The sequence below is a fragment of the Chenopodium album genome, chromosome 19 (assembly GCF_948465745.1).
Source record: "Chenopodium album chromosome 19, dcCheAlbu1.1, whole genome shotgun sequence".
Taxonomy (NCBI): Eukaryota; Viridiplantae; Streptophyta; class Magnoliopsida; order Caryophyllales; family Amaranthaceae; genus Chenopodium; species Chenopodium album.
The window spans coordinates 34,724,184-34,751,159 of NC_137852.1; the positions used below are offsets into that span (position 1 = coordinate 34,724,184).

The window sequence follows — 26,976 nt, forward strand, 5'->3', positions numbered from 1 at the left end:
CTCGCGCCCGGTCGGGCGTCCCCTTGCCCGATCGGGCGAATTTTCTTCAATTCTGAGGTTCGTACTCGCGCCCGGTCGGGCGAAATTCCGCCCGGTCGGGCCAATTTTGAGTCCGTATACGTCAACTCTCGCGCCCGGTCGGGCGGAACTCCGCCCGGTCGGGCCCGAGAGCAAGTTTTGACGAACTTTTTCTTCCTCAAAATTTGACTAACTCTTTTCCTGTAAACTGTATCAAAAACTCATAAAACTCATTAAATTCCCTCCTCTCTCCTCTCATAAGAAAAAGAAGGAAAAACAAAAATAAAAGCAAGTAAAATACGGGTTGCCTCCCGCAAAGCGCTGGTTTATCTAGGTCCCGCACGACCCACTTACCATAAGTTTCTCTAGGTGAGCTGGAACTAGTCAGGTGTAGTAGTTCAACAGCACCAATCGTAGCCCCGTCATGATAAATCTTAAGTCTCTGCCCATTCACCTTGAATTCATTGCCATTCTCATCAAACAACTCTACATAACCGAATTTGTTGGCCCGTTTTACTGTGAAAGGACCCGACCACCTTGACTTCAACTTTCCTGGAAAAAGTTTAAGCCTAGAGTTGAACAACAGCACCTTATCACCCTCGTTGAATTCTCTCGGAAGGATCATCTTGTCGTGCCATCTCTTAGTCTTCTCCTTGTAGACTCGCGCACTATTATAGGCCATCAACCTAAACTCATCAAGTTGGTTAAGTTGTAGAAGCCTCTTCTCTCCCGCTAGCTTAGCGTCCAAATTGAGCTCCTTAATAGCCCAATATGCCTTGTACTCTAACTCCACCGGAAGATGACATGCTTTGCCGTACACAAGTCTATAGGGAGTGGTACCTATAGGGGTCTTAAATGCGGTTCTATATGCCCATAGGGTGTCATCCAACTTATCGCTCCAATCTTTCCTAGATTTTGCTACCACCTTCTCTAAGATGACCTTAATCTCGCGATTAGACACTTCGACTTGGCCACTAGTTTGGGGATGGTAGGCTAGCCCTGTCCTATGGTAAACACCATACTTCTTTAGGAGGGTATCTAACTTCCGCTCATGAAAGTGGGATCCTCCGTCACTAATTATGGCTCTAGGCACTCCAAATCTAGGAAAAATGGTTTTCTTGAAAAGCCTATGGACCACCTTGGCGTCATTGGTAGGAGTGGCAATGGCTTCTACCCACTTGGATACATAATCAACGGCGACTAGTATATAGCGGTTCCCTCTAGAGGAAGGGAACGGTCCCATGTAATCAACACCCCAAACATCAAAAATTTCAACTTCCAAAATACCAGTTTGAGGCATCTCATGCCGCCGCGAGATGTTGCCAGTCCTCTGGCAAGAGTCACAAGCCTGCACAAAAATGTTAGCATCCTTGAACATGGTAGGCCAATAGAATCCTGACTCATTTATCTTGGCCACTGTTTTAGAGGGACCATGATGTCCTCCATAAGGTGAAGTGTGGCATCTAGTGAGAATACCGTGTACCTCCCATTCGGGAACACACCTGCGAAATAATCCATCTGCACACTCACGAAACAAAAAAGGATCATCCCAAAAATAATGTTTAACATCATACAGGAATTTCTTCTTTTGTTGGTAGGATAAGTCAAGAGGTAGAGTACCACCCACTAAATAATTTGCAAAATCGGCGTACCAGGGGTGTTGCTCTACCACTGCATACAGGTTGTCATCTGGGAAAGAATCATCTATAGGGAGAAAATCCTTACCCTCATCATACCTGATTCGTGACAAGTGATCTGCCACAACGTTCTCTGCACCCTTTTTGTCCCTAATTTCAATGTTGAAGTCCTGGAGCAAGAGAACCCACCGGAGTAGCCTAGGCTTTGATTCTGCCTTGGCTATCAAGTACTTTAAAGCTGCATGGTCAGTAAAAACAATTACTTTAGAACCAACTAGATATGATCTAAATTTTTCTAAAGCATAAATGACAGCTAAAAACTCCTTCTCTGTGGTGGCATAGTTGATTTGAGCCTCATCCAAAGTTTTACTAGCATAATAGATAGCATGTAAAACTTTGTCCTTCCTCTGTCCAAGCACGGCTCCTAAAGCAAAGTCGCTTGCATCACACATGATCTCGAAGGGAAGATTCCAATCAGGAGCACATATGATGGGCGCCGAAATTAAATCCTGCTTGATCCTGTTAAAAGACTCAAGACACTCGTCAGTAAAAACAAAAGGGGCATCCTTAAGCAAAAGCTGAGTCAGTGGTTTAGCAATTTTAGAAAAATCTTTGATAAAACGGCGATAAAACCCCGCGTGACCCAAGAAACTCCTAACTCCCTTAACATTTACTGGGGGAGGTAATTGCTCAATCACTGAAATTTTTGCTCTGTCTACCTGTATGCCCTTATCAGATACAATGTGACCCAATACTACTCCCTCTGTCACCATAAAGTGACATTTTTCCCAATTTAAGACCAAATTGCATTCTTCACATCTTTTCAGGATTTTAGCTAGGTTAATTAAGCATGCATCAAATGAAGAACCATAGACACTAAAATCATCCATAAAGACTTCCATGATAGACTCTATGAACTCAGAAAAGATACTCATCATGCAACGTTGAAAAGTAGCAGGTGCATTACATAAACCAAAAGGCATTCTACGATATGCAAAAGTGCCATAAGGGCATGTAAATGTTGTCTTTTCCTGATCTTCAGGGTGGATCGGAATTTGGAAAAATCCCGAATACCCATCCAAATAGCAAAAGAATTTATGGTTTGCTAATCTCTCAAGCATTTGATCAATGAAGGGGAGAGGGAAGTGGTCTTTTTTAGTGGCGACATTTAATCTACGATAGTCAATGCACATACGCCACCCTGTAACAGTTCTAGTGGGAATTAATTCATTTTTATCGTTCTTAACAACAGTCATCCCACCCTTCTTAGGAACCACCTGTACAGGACTTACCCACTTGGAGTCAGAAATAGGATAGATGATACCTGCATCAAGTAGTTTCATAACCTCTTTCTTGACTACCTCTTGCATGTTAGGATTTAACCTCCTCTGGGGTTGAATGCAGGGCTTGTAGTTATCCTCTAGGTGTATCCTGTGCATACAAAAATCTGGGCTAATACCCTTGAGATCATCAATACTGTACCCTATTGCCCTTTTGTGGGTTCTGAGAACCTCTAGAAGTTGGGAAATTTGTGGGTCATCAAGTGCAGTACTGATGATCACAGGGTTCATTTCCTGCTCATCAAGAAAAACATATTTTAAATGAGAAGGGAGAGGTTTTAGTTCAGGTTTCTTTACCTCTGCAGGTTTCGATTCCTGAACTAATTTTACTACCTTCTTATTGTCATTGTCATCCAGTTCTTCTATGGCAAGTGCTTTTTCAATAATATCCACCTCCTTGCTCCAGATACTCGCATCACCTACAGACAAATTACCACAAAGTATTTCTTCCAAGGGATCCCTTGCAAGAATCTGTGTCAAGCTATCATCACAAATATCATCCATTATGTCCAACACATCAATCAAACAACAGTTTTCCTCAAGCATAGGACCTTTTAAAACCTTCCCTAAATTAAAAGTAATATTATCATCACCAACAGATAGGGTTAGTTTACCATTTTTAACATCTATAATGGCTCCTGCAGTATGGAGAAAAGGCCTACCTAATATAATGGGTATTTGTGTGTCCTCGGCCATGTCTAAAACAACAAAGTCAACAGGGATGAAAAATTTACCGACTCTAACAGGGACGTCCTCTAAAATACCTAAGGGGTATTTAACAGAACGATCTGCCATTTGCAAAGTGATATTAGTAATTTTTAATTCACCCATATTCAATTTAGAACAGACAGACGATGGCATTACACTCACAGAAGCACCCAAATCACATAATGCTTTATCTATGAAGACATTACCAATATGACAAGGGATAGAAAAACTACCAGGATCCTTTAATTTAGGAGGAGATTTATTTTGTAATAATGCACTACACTCCTCAGTAAAAGCGACAGTTTCTACTTCATTAAAGGCCCTCTTCCTAGTCAAAATATCTTTCATAAATTTAGCGTATGCAGGAACCTGTGTAATAAGTTCAGTGAAAGGAACCGTTACCTGCAAATTTTTAACAACCTCCAGAAACTTACCAAACTGCTTGTCCAACTTAGTCTTTAGTTGGCGATTAGGGAAAGGTAATTTGATAACTGGTGGTGCTTCCCTACTCTTCTCCTGGGGTGTATCCTTCCCTGGGGTTGTACCCTGCAATGAATCATCAAAAATATTAGCACCAGGAATTTTACCCTGCAGCCCTGCAGGGGAAATTGGTACAACGGAATCAGGATTAGCAATTTTTTTTATAACAGGTTCATCATCTTTGGGCATAGGAGGCCCATCGTAGTGTGAACCACTCCTTAGGGTGATTGCATTTGCATGATCCGTTGGTTGGATTCCCTGCGCTGGTAAAGCTCCCTGCTGACGAGTTTGAAGGGTAGAGGACAATTGGGCAATTTGGGTGTCCATGACTTTATTATGGGCTATAATAGAGTCAATCTGTTGGTCTCTACTCTCCATATGCTTTTGCATATTAGTCAGCATTGCCCTAATTTCTGATAAAGTAGGATCAGAAGATGTAGTAGGGGGTTGTGATGGGGGTTTCTGATTGGCATGAGGATGGTAGTATTTCTGCTGTGGAGGGGGTGCTTGTTGTGGTTGTTGTGGAGGTGGAGGATTTTGAACATTGGTGCTACGGTAAGATAGGTAGGGATGGTTCCGGTAGCCAGGATTGTAGGAATTGGAGTAAGGATTATTTTGCTTATAAGTTTGGAAAGCATTAACTTGCTCCATAGAACTCCTGCAATCTTGTTCATAATGACCTACACTGCCACAATTTTCACAAAAAGCATCATTAGCATTATTAGCGACAGCAGAAACATTAGCAACATAATTAGAATTGTTCGTGGTGAGATTATCTAATTTCTGACAAATAGAGGTAAGCTGGGCTTGCAAAAGAGTGACTGAATCAACATGATGTTTGCCCTTGTGAGCAAAACCTCTAGCATTCCCGTATTGGGAATTATGGATTGCCATATCTTCAATAACCTGACCTGCATCATCAACATTTAAATTCATAAATCTACCGCTAGCTGCGGAGTCTAAAATTGTTCTAGATGCATTTCCTAATCCGTTGTAAAAGGCTTGAATTAGTTGCCACTTAGCCAAATTGTGGTGAGGACACTCCCTCTGCAGATCTTTGAACCTTTCCCAAGCTTCATATAATGCTTCATCTGGTTCCTGGGCAAAGTTCTGAATGGCGCTTCTTAATAAAGCTGTTTTCTCTGCAGGGTAATATTTATTATAGAAATTCAACGCAAGAGTCTCCCAGTTAGTAATACCAAGTGCAGCTCTATTCAAACCATTAAACCATAATTTAGCTTTTCCACACAAAGAAAAGGGAAAAAGAATCTCCCTGATTTGATCCTGCGTTACCCCATTCTACCTAATAGTATTGCAGTATTGACAGAAATCTGCAATGTGAAGGTTAGGATCTTCACCCTTTGCTCCACTGAATTGCTTTCTTTCTATCATCGTGATGAATTGGGGTTTGATCTCGAACTGGACTCCCTCGAGATCGGGCGTAGGAGAAAGATGCGGAAAATCTGTCAGCGATGGTTGCGAATAATCGCTTAGCTTACGAGGTGGTGGAGGTGGTGGTGTACCCATCTCTAGTTCTGAATCAGATGAATGCTCCGAATCACTAGAGGAAGGTAATGGATTTCCAGGAATATCACTACTCCCGGAATCTGCTAAGATCTGCCTGTAAAGATTCTTTTGTCTATGAAACGAGCGTTCGATCTCAGGATCGAATGGAATGTAACCTGATCTGGAACACCTGGGCATAAACAAGGAACTAAAAAAAAAACAGATATTAGTACTACCTCAAAGAACTAATGTCCCTTGAGGCAAAAGAGAAAATAATCTAAACTATAAAAACAATTAGAAATAAAAATAAAACCGTTTCCCCGGCAACGGCGCCAAATTTTGACAGGCTAAAGTCGTATCACCTAATCAAAAATAATTACCTAAGTCCACTAGCTAATGCAGATAGGGAAGTAGGGTCGAATCCACAGGGAAACAAGTCTTTTTATTCCTAATTAATTAATTATAATCTAAATTATTAAAGTAACCAATATTTTTGTGAATAAAAGTCTATACTACGAAGGATATAAGTAGGGAGAATGAGTAAGGGAAGAAAACAATATTAATAAAGTCTAGGGTATAGGTTCACTAATAAACAATATTCCAGGGTAAACATGATAACCAATCATCAATGCATCAATTAATCAGATCGTAAAGGGCTTTCGCTACGTATTAAATCACAGAATTAATTTACCGGTATTAAATCTCATCTCTCGAATCTCGACCTAACCATTTATAAATTAATCTGCTTATTGAAACTAAGCCTAAACATCAATTCTCATCTCTCGAATCTCGAATCAATATTGCTAAACTCATACAATCAAATCTGGCCAAATCTAATTGCATAGCATGTAAACAATCAATAAGAAATCAATTAAGCATTAATAATTAACGATCATATATTTAACCCCTTCATATTATTTATTAGATCCCCATAAACCCTAGAAGGAAACTACTCAGACATGATCAAAACTAAGCAAAGCATAATAATTAAACAAGACATAACAGAAATCGGAAAGAATAAAATACTGAAATTAATAAAAGGAGAAATCGTACCAAGACGGCGGAATTACAAGAGTGTCAAGAACAAGGAAGGAAAATAAAATCTAGAGAGAGAAAGTTAAGTAGAGAGAAGGAGGAGAAAAACTAAAACTAGAGTAATAATAATGATAAGAGATCATCATCTCGCCTAATAAAAATTACATTAATACTAAGCAAGCTCTAAACGCTAAACAAAAATTGAACGGAAGGCTAAACCTCCCTAGAGAACGACACGCGCCCGGCCGGGCAAGGGGCCGCCCGACCGGGCCCGCTCTTTTTCCCCTAATGGCTTTCTCGCGCCCGGCCGGGCGCGTGCACCGGGCGCGTCTCGATCTGGCCCGCCCGGCCGGGCGCGTGCACCGGGCGGAGCCCACGAACATGGGCGGCTTCTTTTTGGGCCACCAACAACTCGATTGGGCCTCTTCTCCTCGGCCCAATCCGAGTTTCTTCCTTGGATCTTCATACTCGAGCCCTTAATCACCGATTTGATGACTCCAATCGGTCTTGGGCTATCGAACTGGGTCGCGGTCTTCCAATACTTGTAGATGCTCCTCTAAAAACCCGGGAAAATGCTCCAAGAATGCAATTTCCTACAAAACACAAGAAAAACTACCAAAGCACTGGAAAACACAAATTAGTAATAAAAGTGGCTCGGTTGAGCCAAAAACACTACTAATTACGACCAAGGGACGGGGATAAACATATATATAAAATGAACACATCAGTGAGATAGGAAATTCATATTTTGAATAATGGAGGAAATTAATGCTTGGTGAATTTTTGAGGTGTGCACATGAATTTTCAATTTTTGGGACTTTGAAAATAATTTTTGCTACTGCCTATGTTGTTCCTCATCACCATCATGATTCATGTGCACACCCAAATAGGCAGTAAGTATCAAATTTTTGAGAAAAAAAAGAAGGAAGGAGACGGCACAGTATGTGCGGCCGCACACAAGGCTTGTGCGGGCGCACATACTTCGTGTGCGGGCGCACACCAGCCTTGTGCGGCCGCACATGGCTGGACGGGGCCTTTATCTTCTTCTTTCTCCTTCTTTCCCTTCATTTCCTCCATTCTCCATCCTCACCACCACGAATTCTCCTCTCCAAACCCTCCTTGTGCGCACCATTACATCTCCCATTCACCATCTAAATTCACTAATTTCCTCACTAAAATCACTCCTTTTTCACTCAAATCACTCACAAGTCTTCCTACACTATAAATTCCTCACAATTTGACCCAAATTTCACTCACTCTCTCTCCTACACATTTTGGCCGAAAATTTGGGGGTTTTGTGTGGAGTTGGAATTGCTTGCTCAAACTTGGTTTATCTTGCTTCTTTGACGGTATAATCACTAATCCTTGCTTTAATTTTGTCAATTATACCATAAATTTGCATGATTTACAATTTTGTATAAGCATGAATAGTGCAGTATTGATTTTGTGATTTTTGATGATTGTTCTTGATTTTGGTTGTGAATTAGTGATGATTGTTGATTGATTTTGCATGACATTGTGTTGTTTGTTGATTTTGTAGCAATTTTCATCAATTTTGGTTGAATTCTTGTGAGTTGAAATTTTGGAAAGTTGGTAGTAAGTGGTGATTTTGGAATTGGCTTTGTGTTTTGCTCTTGGATTGATTGAAAGGAATTTTTCTTGGTACATTGATATTATTGATTGGTTTGGATTTGGTTTGGTTGAAAGAAATTGTGAAATTGGAAGTTTGGTGATTTTGGTAGTAAGCGTTGAATTTGGGTGTGGTGTTCTTGGTTCTTTGGTTGATTACTTGATTGGTTGTTGGTGATTTCTTATACCTCTCAAAATGTCTAAATACCTCAAGAAACTCACCAAAAAGCGAAAAACCGATGTTAGCATTGAAGAGCCTCCCCGCCCAAGCACCTCCTCTAGGCCTAGTTTATCTTCTAGGCCTAGTACTTCCAACCCATCTTCTACTCAAACACGACCTCCAACCTCTCTTCCAAAGAAGAAAAATTTCATCGAAAAACAAAAAGCCTTTTACCAAAATCTCAAAGATGAAAGAACCCTCAAACAAACCCGCCATCACTTTCAACCCGATATGTTGAAGTTGGGGATCGATGATGATGTGCGGTCATTACTTTTGAACTTGAGATTGGGGACTTTCATCGCCGATGCTTACCGTACTTACAAGGAGCCTACCTTGGAATTTTTGGCTACCTTGGAGCTAGTACCCATTGGAGGGGTATATAGAGTGCGGTTCCAATTATTCAACCAAGTTTTTGACCAATCTTTGGAGGAGTTCAACGCTGCTTTGGACTTTGATCCCCATGGGGATATTATTAACGTTGAACACTTCATCTTCCTGGATTATGATCAAGATTCTTAGTGGGAAGACATCTCCGGTGGTAGTGAGTTCATTGCCAACAAGGCCAAGATCTCGGACGTGTTCCAACCTTGCCTTAGGGTTGTGCATCGTCTATTGGGCTGTGTCTTGTTCCCCAAGCAAGAGATGGGGAAATTGAGCAAATTGGAGCTCAAGGTACTTTGGCTTTCTACTCGCCCGGAGTTTGTGGGCTGGTTGAACTTGGGCTACATCTTTGCCCAATATTGCTTGGAACTTCGCAAGAGAAGGTCGGGAGAGATCCCTTGTGGGGGTATGGTGACTAGGCTTGTGACTCGCCTTCGCCTCAATGATTATCTTCCATTTTGTAGGGAGATAGGGGATGCAGCTTCCATCTATCTTGATATGCAACAATTGGGCCAAATCCAATTTATCTCCAAGGGTTTCAGTGAAGGGAGACATGAGTGGCTAAGGGGCAACGAGCATTGGTGCTTCTTGCCTAACCCTCGCTTGACTTCTTTGGCTAGGGTTGCCAACAATGTTTGGCATGTTCCAAGGTCCTTTCGACATCCCAACTTTGATTCCGAGGAGGATGAAGAAGAAGAAGAAGATGAAGAAGAACAACAAGATCAACAACAACAACAACAACAACATTTCTCTCCACACCAACAAGCTTCCCATGAGCAAGAACAAGAACAAGGGCAACATGCTTTTGCCAATGATGACTTGAGAGCTCTTAGTGAGCAAATGAGTGGATTGAAAATCCACATTGATGGCATGTACGATCAAGACTTTAGGGCACTCTATGACCAAGTAAGAGGTATTCAAGAAGTGCAACAAGGTATGTTTTCACAACAACAACAACTTTATGATATGGAAGTTAACCGTGGGAACATCACTCCCCCGGTTAACTATCCATATTTCCCGCCCCAACAAGGTCCTCTACCTTCGTTTGGGCATCCTTATTGGTCGGGGCCTCCTAACCCCGACACCGAGCGTCGCTATTACCCGGATGAGCATGGTAACTATGATTACAAGGCTCCGGGTGGTAGTGACTATAGGGGGGATCCTAACTACCCCCATGTCCATCCCAACCACCCTTTTGAGCTCACTTTGCCCGATAGCTACACCCCTCTTGCTCCTTGGCAACAAGATCTTTTCAAGGGGCATTATGGGTGGCCCGATGGGTACACCGGAGGATGGGAGCCTTACCCTCATCCCTTCGATGACCCCGAGCGCAACAGAGACCCCGATGGGGCCGGGCCTAGTGGGAGTGGTGGTGGTGGCGGTAGTAGTTATTAGTTCCCTTTTAGCTTCTCATGCTTTTTACCTCCATCCCTTATATTTTTGATACTTGCTTTGTTTTGATTTGGGATGTTGAGATGTATTTTCTATCTAGCTTGGGGGAACTAGTAACTTGCTCGGTGACCTTGTTGTTGTTGTGTACATATCTTAGTTGCTTGCATGTTTATTTTCTTTCCTCTTTTTGGTTTCCCCACTTTTCTTGATCTCTAGGCTACTTTCCTTGTAGCTAGCTTGTTTGCCCTATTCGCTTGGATGTTTGTTGTTTGTGGAGATGCTTTGCTTGACATGTTGTTGTTGATATTCCCTTAAATCCAAATCCCTCAATCCAAATCCCTTAAATCCAAATCTTGTAGTTTAGAGTAGTTCTTTAGTTAGTTTAGTTTTAGTTTTTCTTTCCCTTAGTTGTATATATTTCTTGCTTTGTTTATTTTCTTTTATTTGTTGTTTTCTTTTCTTTGTTTTGAAGTTACTAACCATTTTCTTTGTTCATAGTTTCTTTTATTTCTTTTTCTCACTTGGTTCCTTGAAGAGCTTATGGATATGGAATGCTACGAGGTGGTTTCTTATTGCTTCGTTTATTTTGCTATGCTTGGAATCCCGGTGAGACCTTTCTTATTTTTCCCTTTATTTTCCTTGGTTGCATAGAATAGGATTAGTTTAGGAGAAGTTGAATGGTTCGAGGATGGATGCTTGTTAACACGTAATGTGTTTGGGATCGGTGACTTTGTTGTCTATCGATCACTTGTTTGTCGATTGGGATTTTTATGTGTTTAACATGCTTTCTAGACCTTTGCATGATTTTCTCCTATGTTTTCCTTTCCTATGTCTCCATTTTTCTTTTCTTTCACTTTCTTTTATTTTACTTTTTTCTCTTATTTTCTTTTATTTTTCTTTTTGTTTTTGATGTGATTTTGAGGCATTGTTTTTCATTTCTTTTCTTTTGAGATGAACATTGTACATTGGACTTGTCTTTTGCATGAATTTCTTCCTAGGTTGTAAAGGTATGCACGGTTTGAGATTATGTTCGGTTGACTCTAGGATAGTGTATGCTAGGGTAGTTGGTTTGAACTAGGAGGATCATGAAGCCGGATTCTACTTGTTTGTGGTATGTTGGTAGTTGTTTCCTATAGTTGATTTGACACCATTGGTGAGTTTTTGCCACAACCTTGTGAGGTTACTTGTTTTTCTAGCCTTCAACATTCCTTGTATGAGCGGCGTGGATCCTTGACTATGCAAACCTAATCTAATAAAGCTTGATGTATAATTCTCAAACACGAGACCGAACTATCTAGGAAGGACAAAGGCACATTTTTCGGGGTGGTATTTTCATTTTTACTTTGTTTTGCTACTTTCTTTTATTTTTGGGTTTCCATTTGCCTTCTTGCAACCATTTGAGCCTAATCCCTTCTTTTCAAGCCACATCTTTAGTTATTTGACCTTTTGTTTCATTTTCTACTTTTCTTGATTTTTGTGAAGCAATATGATCATTTGAGATGAAGTTTGTGGTGGTTAAGTTGGAAAATTGGTTTTTATGAAAGCAAGATTGTGTTTTGATTTCTTTGTGAATAATGGCAAATGAGTATGAGTAAAAGTCGTCCTACATTATAAAAGGCATGGACAAATAAGTGCAAATGTTGTAAAAGCCGTCGCAAGTTAAAAAAGCCAAGGACTTTGCATTTACAAAAACAAAAAAAAAAAAAAAAAAAAAAAAAAAAAACAAAAAAAAAAAAAAAAACAAAAAATGTGAAAAGTGAAATATTCAAAAATATTTTGATGTATTCTTTTCTCCTACTAAGCATTGAGGACAATGCTCCATTTTAGCTTGGGGGAGAAGCGTGTACGCTTTTTGTATATATTTTTGTGAGTATAGCTTCAAGTAAGCTTGGGGGTGTTGTTTTTGTTTGGTAATTTCTTGATTGTGGTGTTAAGGATTGATCACCCTTTTGCTTCACTTTTTAGTAATATCACCAAATTTTTAAATTTTTAGCCTACCTTCACCCTTTATGCCTTGCGTTACAACCTTGGGGAAAGACCTTTCGACCTAGATAGTTGAGTCACTATTCGGGGGAGGGCATCATGGGTCATTGCCTAAGGAAAGGGGATGCATAGTCAAGATGTCGAGTAGCCTAAAATATTTCTTTTTCCGGTTCCTTCAAGGAATCATTGGGACACTCACTAAAGGGAGATTTGAGACTAGTGGGAAGAACGCGGTAAGATTGTTTGGGATGAAAGTGAATTGTGATAACTAGTTCCTATGCCTAGCATACCCTATGTTTCAATCAACCTTGGATATTTTGAAACGTGCATACCTTAACTACTTGAAAAAGATTGTCACTCATTTGCTTTATAGTCTTTATGTTGATTCATTTCATAAAGGTTTGTTTTTCTTTCATTTTTTTTTCTTTTAATTCTTTGGTTTGCCTCATTGATGTTTGGTTGAGAGTTATGGGTCAAACTCTTGGGATACCCTTACGAGACCTCACTCGTCCTCATAGGCGACTTTGGGGTTTAAAGGGCTTGTTGTAGCTAAAAACAACTGTGATTCCTACGACAATGAGTATTAGCGTATATTCTTATCTTGAGTCTTTCTTTTTCGTTTTTAATAAATTTTTCATCCTCTCTTTTCCTTGCTTGGTTTTGCTCGAGGACGAGCAAAAGTTTAGCTTGGGGGAATTTGATGAGTGACATTTTTGGCACTCATTTGGTTTCTTTTTGGATGATTTTTATTTCATTTTATCTCTCTTTTCTTTAGTTTTCCTTGGTTTCATTCTTGTTTTCCTCATTTTATGCTTTTTGTAGTTTATTTCTCTTTTTCATGTCTTTTTCTAGTTTATTTGTTATTTTTCTCTTTTACTTGCTTTTTATCTTTTGCTTGTAGGTGGTAATCGATTGTCCAAGAATTCCCGAGCCTCCTCTCTACGATTTTTCATTGCTTTTATGCCTAGAGAAGGTGCAAGAAGCTTCAAGTCAAAGGTGGATCCAAGGGGCAAGCTTCAAGGCTTTGTTTATGCCTTATTCATGGCTTTCATTCTTCAAGAAGTTTAAGAAAGTTTCTGCCCACCTTGTCCTCCATCATCATCATCCTAGGTGCGTGCATCACTTGAGCTAGGACGAAGAGAAGAAGGGGAGGAAACCCAGGCACGTGCGGGCGCACACAGGGAGTTTGCGGCCGCACATTGGTCGTGTGCGGCCGCACACCAGGCACGTGCGGGCGCATATGCCTGGGTGTGTCCCGTGCGCGCCTTTCTCCCTCCTCCGAGCGCCCGCACTTACGAGGGTCTATTTTTGGGCGTCATTACCAACCTCCTCCTTGTATATATAGTTATTTCTACCTATTTTTGAAAAAGGAAGTTTTAGATTGAATTAGATAGTTAGTTTTTGGAGAATTTTTAGAGAGAGAAACTCAAGAACTAGAGAGAGAAACTCATGATCTTTGGTGTTTGTTTAAGAATTCATCATTGTATTTGATCTTTTGATCAAAGTTTTGGAAGGATCTTCTTCTTAATCTCAATTCAAGTTTGATTTTAGTTGATTTCATTAGTTTTTCATGTTGTTGATGATTGATTTGGTTATTGATTGAATTTTGATTGATTTTGATTGATTGTTGGTTTAATCTTTGAATTCAAGCATGTTGATGATGAATTTGATGAATGTTGTAGTTTTGATCTCCATTTCTATGGCTAGTGAGTAGTTCTCTAGCTAGGGAGATGGTGAAGCATGCATGAATGATGGAATAGTGTAATTTGGGGATAATTGATGGAGTTGATGATATGATTAAATTGGTTGATTTTTCATGTGCATGTGTGTGATTAGTTGAGGTTTGGCCATCTTTGATTAATGCACTAGATTGCATTGTAAGTTTGCTATGACACGGACCATTGATTAGTAGACTTGCAATTTCACGATTGAGGTGCTTTGTTGTGTTCCCTAGTTAGTGTTTAGCGTAGTTGACGCTAGTTAGACCTCTAGGTGAACCACCTTAGCATGCTCTTTTGGATACATGATAATTTTCCCTCATATCGATTGACTTAGTCGGTTTGACCTCCCAAATTACCAATTCCATTGTGAATGTATGTGGATCCATTGCCCTAGTGTTTTTAGATCGATTAAATACAAGTTTGCATTCCTAGTTTAGACCTAGTCCTACTTCAAACCCCTTTTGTTTCCGAAATAGCTTGATCTAAACTTCGTGCACTTAACATCATTCCCTTGGGATTCGACCTTGACTTGCCGCTACACTATTAGGGGTTGGTTAAGCTATAAATATTGTTTGATAGGGCGAGGTGGTAGCCCAATGACCTACCATTCCTAGCCACATCACTTCATCTATGAGGATCAAAACGGTAGAAAACCCTCTAATTAATGTGGAACACGATGAAAACGACGAAGATTTTTGGGGCTTTAGCGAAGAGGTCTCCTTAATAGAAGAAGACGGGAGGATCCCTCTTCATTATGACCTCCACTCGAACATGGTGACAAATGCTATCCTAAGAAAACAAGGACACTTTCCTGGAATGACTCTAGGAAAGAAAAAAGGAATAGCTAAACATATGGGTTTACCTAGCCTTCCTAAACTGGATACTTTCGGACTTGGTTTCGAACCAACTCGCGAAGACTTTAAACGAGCCCAGGAAAAATTAAAGGCACCAAGAAATGCCCGCATACAAAAAAGGGAAATACCCATGGACCAATATCCTCTTACTTTAAATGGGAAATTTATAAGAGAAGGAGAGGATTATCCTTGTCATGAATTTCCCGAACCATTTGTTGTGAATGGTATAAGGCAGCCTGGATTCGAAATCTTCCTGGATTGTTGTTTCCTAGACGAGATCCCAGCTCCAACATATAAGGAAAAAGCACCCCCTTGTTTCGACTTTAATGTCATGGGACTCCTCTTTGGAAGGGAAAAGAATGAACCAAAACATGTGGAGGATAATTCATCACTTATCCAAGCAGTCCTCCAAAGTGAAAACTTCGATCCCTCCAAACTTATCACTCCCATAGAAGATCAAGAGCGTGGATGGCGCAAGACGGTGAGAATCGTTACTACAAGTGGAAGGAAGGTTTCAATAACTACAGGACAAGGACCAATGTTCGAAGAGTCGTCTGAGTCAGAATCTGAGTTAGAGTCTCCCCCTATCGAGTCTTCTAAGTCTTTAGTTGTAGCATCTTCATCTTCTTTTCCTACTCCTAAGATAGTTAGTAATCAAGTCCCGACGGATATTTCCTTATTCAATGTAATGATTTCCGAGTTCAATAATATGTCTTCTTCCCCTTATTCCTCTTGTTTTTCTTTATCTAAAGATGACGAACATTGCTTAACTAATGATGAAAATGACAAAGAAATTATTAAAGCAATGGAAACACTTGAAAATAAAACGCCAGTAATTGAGGATACATAAACGGTTGATATCTCAAAAGATCCAACCATTAAAAGAGAAGTTAAAATCGGACTAACATTAAACAAAGAAGAAAGAACCGATTTAATAAATCTACTTAAAGAATTTATCGATGTATTTGCTTGGTCATACGAAGATATGCCAGGCATTAATAGAGAAATAGCTCAACACACTATACCATTAATTCCAGGAATGAAACCTGTAAAACAAAAGTTACGTCGAATGAAACCCGACGTAGCTCTTAAAATAAAAGAAGAAGTACAAAAACAAATAACTGCAGGTTTTATCCGGGTATCCAAATACCCCGAATGGGTCGCCAATGTGGTCCCAGTTCCGAAAAAAGATGGTAGAGTTCGAATGTGTGTCGACTATCGAGATTTAAACAAGGCAAGTCCAAAGGACGACTTCCCTTTGCCACACATCGATATTTTGGTAGATAACACAGCAAACCATGCACTTCTCTCGTTTATGGATGGATACGCAGGATACAATCAAATCCTCATGGCTGAAGAAGATATGGAGAAAACAACATTCATAACACATTGGGGTACTTATTGCTACACGGTAATGCCATTTGGGTTGAAAAACGCAGGTGCCACCTACCAACGAGCAGCAACTGCCCTACTCCATGATATGATGCATAAAGAAGTAGAAGTCTATGTGGATGATATGATTGTAAAATCAAAAGATCGTCAAGGACACCCAATAGCCTTAAAAAAATTCTTTGAAAGGCTAAGAAAATACAACATGAGGTTAAACCCCTCTAAATGTGCTTTTGGGGTCACTTCAGGGAAACTTTTGGGTTATGTCATAAGTTCTCGAGGAATAGAAATAGATCCCACAAAGATTAAAGCAATCATGTCTATGCCACCGCCCAAAACAGAAAAGCAAATTCGAGGATCTATTGTTCGGTTACAATATATAAGTAGGTTCATATCCAAGTTAACCACGATATGCGAGCCAATATTCAAAAAGCTTAAGAAAAATGTAACAATCATATGGGACGATGAGTGTCAAAAAGCCTTTGAAAAGATCAAAGCCTATCTCGCGAATCCTCCCGTATTAGCTCCAGCACTCCCCGGAATACCCTTAAGACTATACTTAACCGTCACAAAGGAAACAATGGGGGCTATGCTCGCACAAGAGGTAGAAAGCAAGGAAAATGCTATTTACTATCTGAGTAAAAAAATGCTCGAGTATGAAACACGCTACACACCATTGGAAAAGTTGTGCCTCGCATTGGTATGGGCCACAACTAAATTAAGACATTACATGCTCGTGCATACTGTCTATGTAGTCTCACGAATGGATCCCTTAAAATATCTATTCGAAAGATCTACACTTAATGGACAAATCTCAAGATGGATAGTAAATTTGGCTCAATTTGACATAAGGTTTATGCCTCAAAAAGCAATTAAAGGATCAGTGGTCTCGGATTTTCTAGCAAATTTCCCAATAGAAGATTCAACACCCTTAGAAGAGAATGAATTCCCGGACGAAGATTTAATGATGACAGAGGATGACACACGGACTCTATATTTTGACAGAGCCTCAAACCAAAAGGGGTGCGGCGTAGGAGTCTTATTAGTATCACCTAAGGAAGAGCATGTTCCTATATCCATCAAATTAGATTTCGACGTCACCAACAACGCAACTGAATATGAAGCATGCGTGGTAGGCCTCGAAACCGCTTTAGCCTTAGGCGTGAAAAACTCCGGATATTTGGAGATTCATCCCTAATCATTAATCAAATTTCCAAAAGATGGAAAGTTAGGAGTGAGAGTCTAGCTCCTTACCAGACATATTTGGAAACTCTCACCGATCAACTGGAAAAGGTAGAATACACTTATCTACCTAGAGAGGAAAACCAATTCGCCGACGCTCTGGCAAGATTAGCCTCAATGGTTAGAATACCTAAAGAAATTGAACATATGCCTTTAACCATAGAGAAAAGGCATAAACCAGCATACATCCAAGCCATAGAGGACGATGAAGTAATTCAAGAAGAAGAACCAGAGGAAGAACCATAGTTCGTAGATATATTGAATTATGTCACCAAAGGAGAATATCCTCCCCATGCGGACAAAAGAGCGAAAAGAGCATTAAGGCTCTTAGCTTCCCAGTTTGTACTCATAGGAAATGAACTACACAAAAGGGTACCTAAGGGACGAGCTCTATTATGTGTAGGAAAAAAAGATGCTCAAAAGGCTATGAGAGTTATCCATGAGGGTATATGCGGAACGCATGTTAACGGCAAAATGCTAGTCCAAAAGATAATGCGAGAAGGATATTACTGGACTACCATGAACAAAGATTGTCATCAATATGTAAAAAGATGCCCCAAGTGTCAAATTTATGCAAATTTGCAACATATCCCACCATCTCTTCTCTACACCTATACTTCACCATGGCCTTTCTCTACATGGGGAATAGACATAATTGGAAAAATTACACCACCAGGAACAGGAGGTCACGAATACATCTTGGTTGCAATAGATTACTTCACAAAGTGGGTGGAAGCACAATCATATGCCAAACTCACCGCCAAACATGTAGCACTCTTTATCGAAAGAAACATAATTTGTCGATACGGAGTCCCACATGAGATGATAAGTGACAATGGAACTCACTTTCAAGCAGAATGCGAAGAATTGCTGCAAAAGTACGGTATTCAACATCACCATTCTTCCCCGTACAGACCTCAAGCAAATGGAGCAGTTGAGGCCGCTAATAAGAATCTGAAAACAATCATTGAGAAAATGACTGAAAATTATAAAGATTGGCCTGACAAACTCCACTTCGCACTGTGAGGATATCGCACGTCAATCCGCACATCAACAGGAAATACACCATTCAATTTAGTATACGGGATGGATGCCGTACAACCTGTAGAGTTAGAAATACCTTCTTTACGCATTGCGTTAGAAAGTAAACTCGATGAAGTTGAGTGGACCAGAGCACGATATGAAGAGCTAATCCTACTCGATGAAAAACGACTAGAAGCTCTACACCATACCCAATGTTATCAAACCCGTATGGCTAGACATTTCAACAAAAAGGTTAAGACTAGAAATATCAAGGTTGGGGACTTGGTATTAAAAGCATTAAGGAAAAATGTTTTAGACCCGAGAGGCAAATTCCGCCCTAATTGGTCTGGACCATATATTGTCAAAACAATCCTGTCAGGAGGCGCAGCTAAATTAACTGATATGGATGGCAATGAATTTTCAAACATGACAAACCTTGACCAACTTAAGAAATACTACCCATAAATACTTGAGGAAACACTCAAGAGAGCTACGTTTGGCCTGATTCCTTAAATAAAGGATACGTAGGCAACCCGAATGGGGTGCGGCCACTTTAATTTCTTCAAATCCTGTATCCCCGAAGCAAAAAATGCACGTCTGCAAAGTTTCAAGACTGGCGCCAGAAAACAGACTCTGTCGCCAGACGACAATTTTGTCGCCAGGCGACAGAGTTAAATCGTCAGCGACAGTGCCACAGATGACAGCGCCAATCTTCTGCAAGCGTCTGGACAAGTTTCACGTATTCTGGAAATTTTTTCGACTCCCGTACTTGAATTAATTTTCCGAAAAATAAGTGTTGTAATTGTTTTCATTGCTTTAATTAAAAGTTAATTAAAATAAAAGCTGAAATTTTATTGATTAATAAAGAAAGTACATTATTGATAAAATAAAAGCTGAAAAATTAACTAAAGCAAATTAATTTTGTCTAATACATCAAAAGAAAAGCAATGTTCTAATCTTTTTTCTCTTTCTTCATTCTTTTCCAATTTGTGTCTTCTTTCTCTTCCTCTTGATCCATAACCTTCATTAGGAGACAACCGTTAGAAGATCTGCATTCTATTTTGGTATGGATAGTTTCTCCTTCCGCTAGGACCCCATGTTTCTTCTCTATCCAAACTTCCTTCTTAGTAGAGTCAACTTTCCTATTTCCTTGATTTTTCTTAGCACTCTTCTTTCTAGGCATAATAGGAGTTTTGAATTCAATTCTTTCCCCTAGACGCTCTTTAGCAGGAACTTTCTTGTCACCTAGACGGTCCTTCACATTGGTCTTTTCAATAGTAATTTGAGGCTTCTGAAATCTTCCATCAAGCCACTGCTTCACTTTATTTGACAAGCAAGGCGGTTCCTTATAGGCAATCACCTCCCATAAAGGCCTACCACTTCAGTATCCATCGAAGCGCTCAATCTCTTGTGACACAGGAAATTCATGAGGGCGGCGAAGATCTCCGGTAGGGATGGTTTGTGCAAGACCATATTGTCTCATGACTCTACAAGGGAAATAAAAGGTTAGTCTTGACAAGCTCGGGAGACGACAATATGCTTGGTTACTGCAACCAATCATCGCCTCGATCCTCCACCAAGGAACAACCCAGTTTATGGTAAAATCACCGGCAGCAAACACCTTGCTCCACTCACGGCGACCGATTTTCAAGAATCGCTTCTTTCGGAGGATTATGCAGTTTGGAACATATGTTTGAATGTCATCAGGGGGATTAATAAGCTTCAATCTCTCCATGAGCCATATCTGCAAAAAATATGTTTAAATTAGTATTACAGTGTAAAATTAATATGCTTTAGTTCTTGACAATTAATAATAATATTATTTTATACCTGTAATAAAATTGGAGAACCCCTAAAAGGTGCTTTTGGATTTTTTCTCAATGCATCTAACCATAGCATAGTCTCTCCAACAATTAATGGCATTGGATTTCTCCCAGATTCAACTTGTTCTATAACAGATACAATTATTGATTGCCCTTCATTATCTTTACCGCTATCTAAGAGCAATTGATTAAATAAACAATAAAGGAAAGCCCTTCTTTTATATATGCGAAAATCGGGATTGGGATTATCATAAAAATAATGTGCAAATTCTGTCAAATTAACTACATTCCCATGCACTATGTGTTTTAAAGCCGTCCCCCTCAAATCAAAGAAGTGCTCAAAATCCTTATAGTAATATTCATTGACTCTAGGCATTACCGCAAGGTCAGTGGAATAATAACCTATGATGGCTCCAAATTCTTCCCGTAAAGGACATATTTCATCATGAAAAAATCTAAAACAATGAGTATCAATGTTCCAATAATCTATGGCAGAATATATAAAATCAATATCAAGAATCATCCCCTTGACCCCAAACATACCCCCCATATGAGAAAGATCTAATGCTTTTCTATCTTTAGCAGTCAAGTGACGACACCATTCATCCATGTACCCACAAAAGGTTCTTTTAGCTAGAGACATGATTACTAGTTAATTTAACTATTTGATAAGCTGATCGAATTATGCAGTAAACGGTTTATTTGGGGGCTATTTATAACCTTTCCTGCACGACAGACTTCCATTCCTGTAGGAAATAGGAAAACGTGTCTGTCGCCAGGCGACAAAATTGTCGCGCGGCGACAGATTGGATTACGCGGCGCCAGTACTTTCCTTAATAGCGTCACCTATTGCGCGTAGGAAACCGTGTTTTTACGTATCTGATTTCGAATTTGACTTGACTTACTGTTTTATTCCTCTTCTCATCACCTCGTTATTATTATTATTATTATTATTATTATTATTATTATTATTATTATTATTATTATTATTATTATTATTATTATTATTATTATTATCATTATTCTTATTATTATTAGTATTATTATTATCATCATTATAACGATCATTATTATTATTGTCAATATTATTATTATAATAATAAAGCTTAATTATTTTTAAGCTTGCTCTCTTTTTTCCTTTTTTCTTTTTGGGGGAGAGAGTCGGTACCCTCCATTAATATTAAAAATGACGGAAAAATTTTGCGCAAAAATTACACTTTTCCACACACAATGCATACATTATAGAATAACAAACTAAGTAAAATGTTTAATAAATAATAAAGTGCATATATACAAGTGTTTGGTACATGAGTCGCATAAATACACTAGGCAAAGTCCTATAAAAGTCAAACATAAAAACAAGTACAGGTACAACTATGGTGCTGGAGGTCGCAGGTCGCGAGGAATACCAAATGTATCAAAAAATGCCCTACTCCGCGGAGTATGTCCATCATCGTCCCCTGGACCACCAGATGACGCAAACTGTAGCTCAGGACCAGGCCACCTAACCTCGCCCTGAAACCCGACAGAAAGAGGCTGGGGCTGCAAGGGCTGCTGCGACGACGAGCCACCACCCATCCCACCTCGAACAGTCGGCCCGGTCGGAATATCCTCAGGTGATGACGCCAAATCCTCTACAGCGGCGGCCTCAGAACGACCACCTCGGCCACTAGAAGTAGTCCGGAGACGCCTCGAGTCAGACCTAGTAGTCTCCCTCCTAGTCTCGGGCCTCGATCGAGTGCGTGGAGAAGGAATAGGCTGCCCCTGCAAAAGTAAATCCAAGTTAGCAAATACAACAAAAATAAAGCCAAAAAACAGTGAAAGTAAAATAATACCTCATCAACATCGTTGCTACGACAGGTAGCACGGTTCCGCAACCTCACAAGCTGGCTGAGAAAGGCGTCGATGCACCTGGCCATAGCCGTCACCACCTCGCGAGAGAACTGTCGAAACAATCAAGTCAAAATAACGAATATAAAGTCAATATGAGGATGACATAAAATAGCCTAACTACTTACTCGAGTCTGGTGACGAGGAATAGACCGCTCCACAAACTGCTCTCCCTCCGGAGCGGGCGGAATGAGCTCCTCGATCGGTCCATACGTACCCTGGTAGCGTATAGACATCCTCGGAGGGATAAACTCCCTAGGACCAGCCTGCTAAGAGTAAAAGTTAGAAAATACTTGGGGGCTACCTAAAGCAAGCAAAACTAAACAAATAAAAGCGTACCGCTGCCTCCTCTGAAGGGACAGGAGCTGGCGCCAGCAGTGGTAGCAGATCCTCCTCATAGCTCTGCTCAAGAAGAATATGGGACCTCCAGTGAGTACCCCGCGAAGGACCACCAGCACGATCCCGCTGCAAGGCATCGTGGAACATATGCCGAGGTGGGGGAGCAGGAACAACGAAAGCATCTGAGGAGTGCTGGATAGCCACCCTCTCTCCTAGATAGACCACCGCGTCATATGTCCCCAGAAAGTAATGACGCTCAGCAGTGTACTGCGCCGCCAGTGCAGAGATAGGGAAAGCAGCCCAAGGTCGATATACTGGGCTAGGCTCCTGAAATATCACTAAGTAAGATACTAATGCTAAGGGTGATAAAACAGAAAGTAAGAATTAAAAGAAAACCCATCGTGAGGATCATCTCTCGAAGGCGTCACACCTCCGGCGGACCTCTGCGGCCTCCCCAACTAGCAGCAATGGGGAGCACGTGAGGAGAAGGCCTCGCTGGCGCAAGAGAGGGAAAATACTCATAGAACCAAATCTATACAAAAGTAAAAATCAGTGAAAATTATGTTCCTAAAATCTAGAGCAAAATTTGAGTGATAAAAAAGAGGCATACCTCTACGACCCTCCAGAAACTGGACAGGGCGACCTCTCCAGACAGGGCCTTGTGACGACAGGAACGCCGTAAGCCCAACAAGAAATCAGCATAGGCCATGCTGGCCCAATCATATGTCCCGACCAACTCAAGGTCGCGAACGGCAGATAAGTAGTACAGTAGTACTCTACTACCTCGGTCAGGGGAAAACGTCCCTGATAGCAGAATCAGCACAAAGATGCGCACCCGCTGCTCTCGGGTAGTCGCATCATCCTCGAAGGCTGCAGCCAACGTGCAGCGACGGATACATCGGGAACTCAGCTGTCCCGACTGAGCCTCAGCCTGGGCCCGAATGACGATCGGCCCCAATAACTCCAAAACCTCCGGCGAATAGACAGTAACGCCGGCATCAAAGGGCAGCGGAGTAGACTGAAACTCTAATCCCGTAATGAGACTAAAGTCAGCTGGAGTGACTGTCATCTCACCCTAGGGAAAGTGAAAAGTGTTGGTGGTGTCCCAAAAGAACTCCACCAAAGACCGAACGACGAGGTTACCCCCATCGTATGAAAACATGGCTCGAGTCGCTTGCAGCAGAGGAGTCAACCCACATGACTCCCAAAGACGTCGAAGCCCCTCGTCGCGGCAGATGAAGTTGTCGTACAAAGAGATGATAGTGGAATTACCCGAGCCATGGCTACGGGTCCTCCCACTCGCTAGACCTCGTCGGATTCTCTCCGACAAATGATGAACCGGCGCGTGAAACAAGGTGCGCTCGTCCCAGTCAGGCATGACGCCCAACCCGGAGGTAGATGGTACGTCCTCGCCCTCACTGGTGGGCTCGTCCTCTCGACGCGTGTCCCTCGACCGAGAACTCGAATCACGTCGTCTAGCCATGCTAAAGTTTGTAAAAGTAATTAAACTTAAGTTTCTATAGTATCTAAAGTTCGCCTAAGCCGCATGATACTATGTTCAAAGAAAAAAAAAAACAGAGTACGTAGTACTAAAACAGGGCAAAAATCTCAAACAAGCATGGAAGTATTCTTTGAGCACATAAATAATTTCTTGCAAACATATGATGAATATTTGTGACAAATTGTACAAGAAGAGCAGTTAAAATACCAAAAAAGACCCACATTGTTTTTCACGACCTTAAGAGGTCCAACAATGGTGAATTGTTCGTTTCTTCACCAAATTGAGTCAAACAAGTCTCAAAACACTCCCAAGGTAATATACAAACATAATTAAACAAATTCAAGGCATAAAATTCAACGAACAAGGCGAATTAAGCAATAGCATTTTCGAATTTTCGAAAAATACGCGAACAAGAACGTGCAATTCATCAAAAACCGAGTAGAGTTTGAGCAAAACTTACATAGATCGGGAAAGTAGATGAGAAAAGCTTCGATTTGCAACAAGTTTGAGCGAATTCGGTTGATAAATGAGCAAGAACGAGTAAAATGAAAATTTTCGTGAGTTTCGTGAAGCAGAGCAGCGAAATGAGAAAGAAGAAGAAGACGGGTTTAAAACCCCGATTCTATCGCCAAACAACAGAATTGTCGCGAGGCGACAGACTCTGTCGCGTGGCGACAGATGCAAATGCTCGCGACAATTGTTTCTGGTCAGCGCCGGAGCGGCGACAGAGTGCTGGGCCTTTCCTTATGGTTTTGTAGGTCCAGTTTAGTAATTTGGGTTCCTTGGTACGCCAGTTAGCCCCTTTAAGTAATTGACATGATTCAGTCAGCTTGATCAAATGCACTGAGTGATCGACTTGATGAAAGATCGTCTCATTTTAGCTTAAAGCGCCTAAGTATTGGCTCATAATAAGGCACCGAAATAATGGTTCAACAAATAAGGCACCGAAATAATGGTTCAAGGCACCGAAATATTGGTTCAATAAATGCACCAAAATAATGGTTCACAAAGGCAAAAGCACCAAAGTACCGGCACAAATATAAAGACAATGATAAATAATGATATTAAGGGTCAATAGGTAAAGTGATTCTTTGGAAATGTCTCAACATAAAGGGAAATTGTTTAGCGGCGAAGTACGGTCGTGACGAGTTAGTGTCACAAATGGTGGAGATGGCGAAGTAAGGTCACCTTCGGCGGTCCCTCAAGGTAAAGAAGAGATTGTCTATAGCGGCGACATACTGCTGTGGCGACGTATGGCCACACCCAGGAGATGACGACATACAGTTATTTTCGATGATGTTCCCGAAATACTGTGGAGGATTATCACCAAGAATATTGAAGGCGACGACATATGGTTATCTTCAAGGATGGCGTTCACGAGGCACAGTGGAGGTTGTCATAAACAATATAAGAAGCAACACAAAAACGGTTACTCTTAGAGACGTGTGCTCGACGGTGCAAGATACGCGTTTCTTAACTCTTTTATCTGTTTTAACTAATGATTAGTTTTGCAGGTATCGGCGTTATAAGAATGATTTGGAATTGCAGAACATTTTGAATCATTCTCTGTCCCTATCGATACTTTGACTCTCGTTTTTCGAAACCTAAGTTTCTTCAAACTCAGTCAACGTGGGGGCTTCTGTAGACACCCATTTGTGTCTCCCCAAAACCAAACCCAGTGATGAATGCCTTGTGCGTCGTGTTATTATCGAATTAGGTGAAAGTGATTCGAAAGTCAAGTGTCGCGGTTTAGTTTTAATTAATTTCTAAATAAGGGGAAAATGACTTTATTTATTTGAAAACGTCCATTTCAGTTTATTTTGGTCCATGATAAGGGTCCAATAATGGTGTAGTTGGATGGGGCTTGAAAAGACCTTTCCAACGATATATTATAAGCCCAATTCCGATGAATAATGAGGGAGTTATGGCCAAAATACTAAACTGGGCCCAGTGCTTTATTTTAATACGGCCCAATGATCTAGAGGAGGGCCCAATATAAATTATAATTCCTAAATTATTAGGATTAATTGTAGTTTTCTAGAAGTTTCTGGAAAGTTCCTTTTAATTCTAATGTTGATAGGATTAATAATTAATTATCTTTAAAGGTTTTTTATTTGGAATAAAATATTATTTTGTTATCTTAAAATATGTATTTTATCTTCTGTACGGATTCCGTAGATAAAGTTGATTAAAGATCGGATTCCGTGTGAAGAAAAACGCGCTTATACAGGCTGTCGCCAGACGACAAGTCTGTCGCCAGACGACAAGTCTGTCGCCACGCGACAGACCCCTGTCGCCTCGCGACAGAGTTAATTCCTGGCGACAGCGTGGAGTTTTATTCCTTATCAAATTCCGTGATTTTCCGGATTATTTTCATTATAAATAGCGTCCGAACTCCTGTTTTCAGAATCATCAATCACTATCAATTCTCTCTTTTCTCTCTTGAGCAATATATGTTTTCTTTCTCTCTTTTTCTAAGCTAGTTTTTACATACAATATTTCGCATACATTAGACTTAGAATCACCTATCCAAGTTCGAAGTTGACTTCGCCCTAGATGTGCAAGGTTTGGTAATTTCTGAGGGTTTGGTCCAAAACTAGTCAAAACTTTATTTAATTTGATTCCAATTTGATTCTTTAATTGTTCTTTATTTATTTTCATTGAAGTTTACTAACTTGTGTATTTTGTTATTAGAAAGAGGTACGAGGCTTCAAAGTAAGTAGATTAGCTTACTCCCTATTTCTTTCACAATGTAGATTGCATGTTTATTATTGTTTAATGCTTCCTAGTATCATGTTAGGATGTTATTAATGCTTTCTAGTATCATGTTTAGGATGCCTTTACTCTTTCTAATATCATGTTAGT

The 26,976-nt window shown here is 40.4% G+C and overlaps 1 non-coding gene across 1 annotated transcript; it reads left to right on the forward strand.

Annotated features, from left to right (window-relative positions):
* The first annotated feature begins 5,207 nt into the window (after window positions 1–5,207).
* On the forward strand, window positions 5,208–5,314 carry LOC145596329 (small nucleolar RNA R71). The gene has a single exon (XR_014103174.1). It is a non-coding gene; the product is annotated as a small nucleolar RNA R71 (small nucleolar RNA).
* Window positions 5,315–26,976: the final 21,662 nt, after the last annotated feature.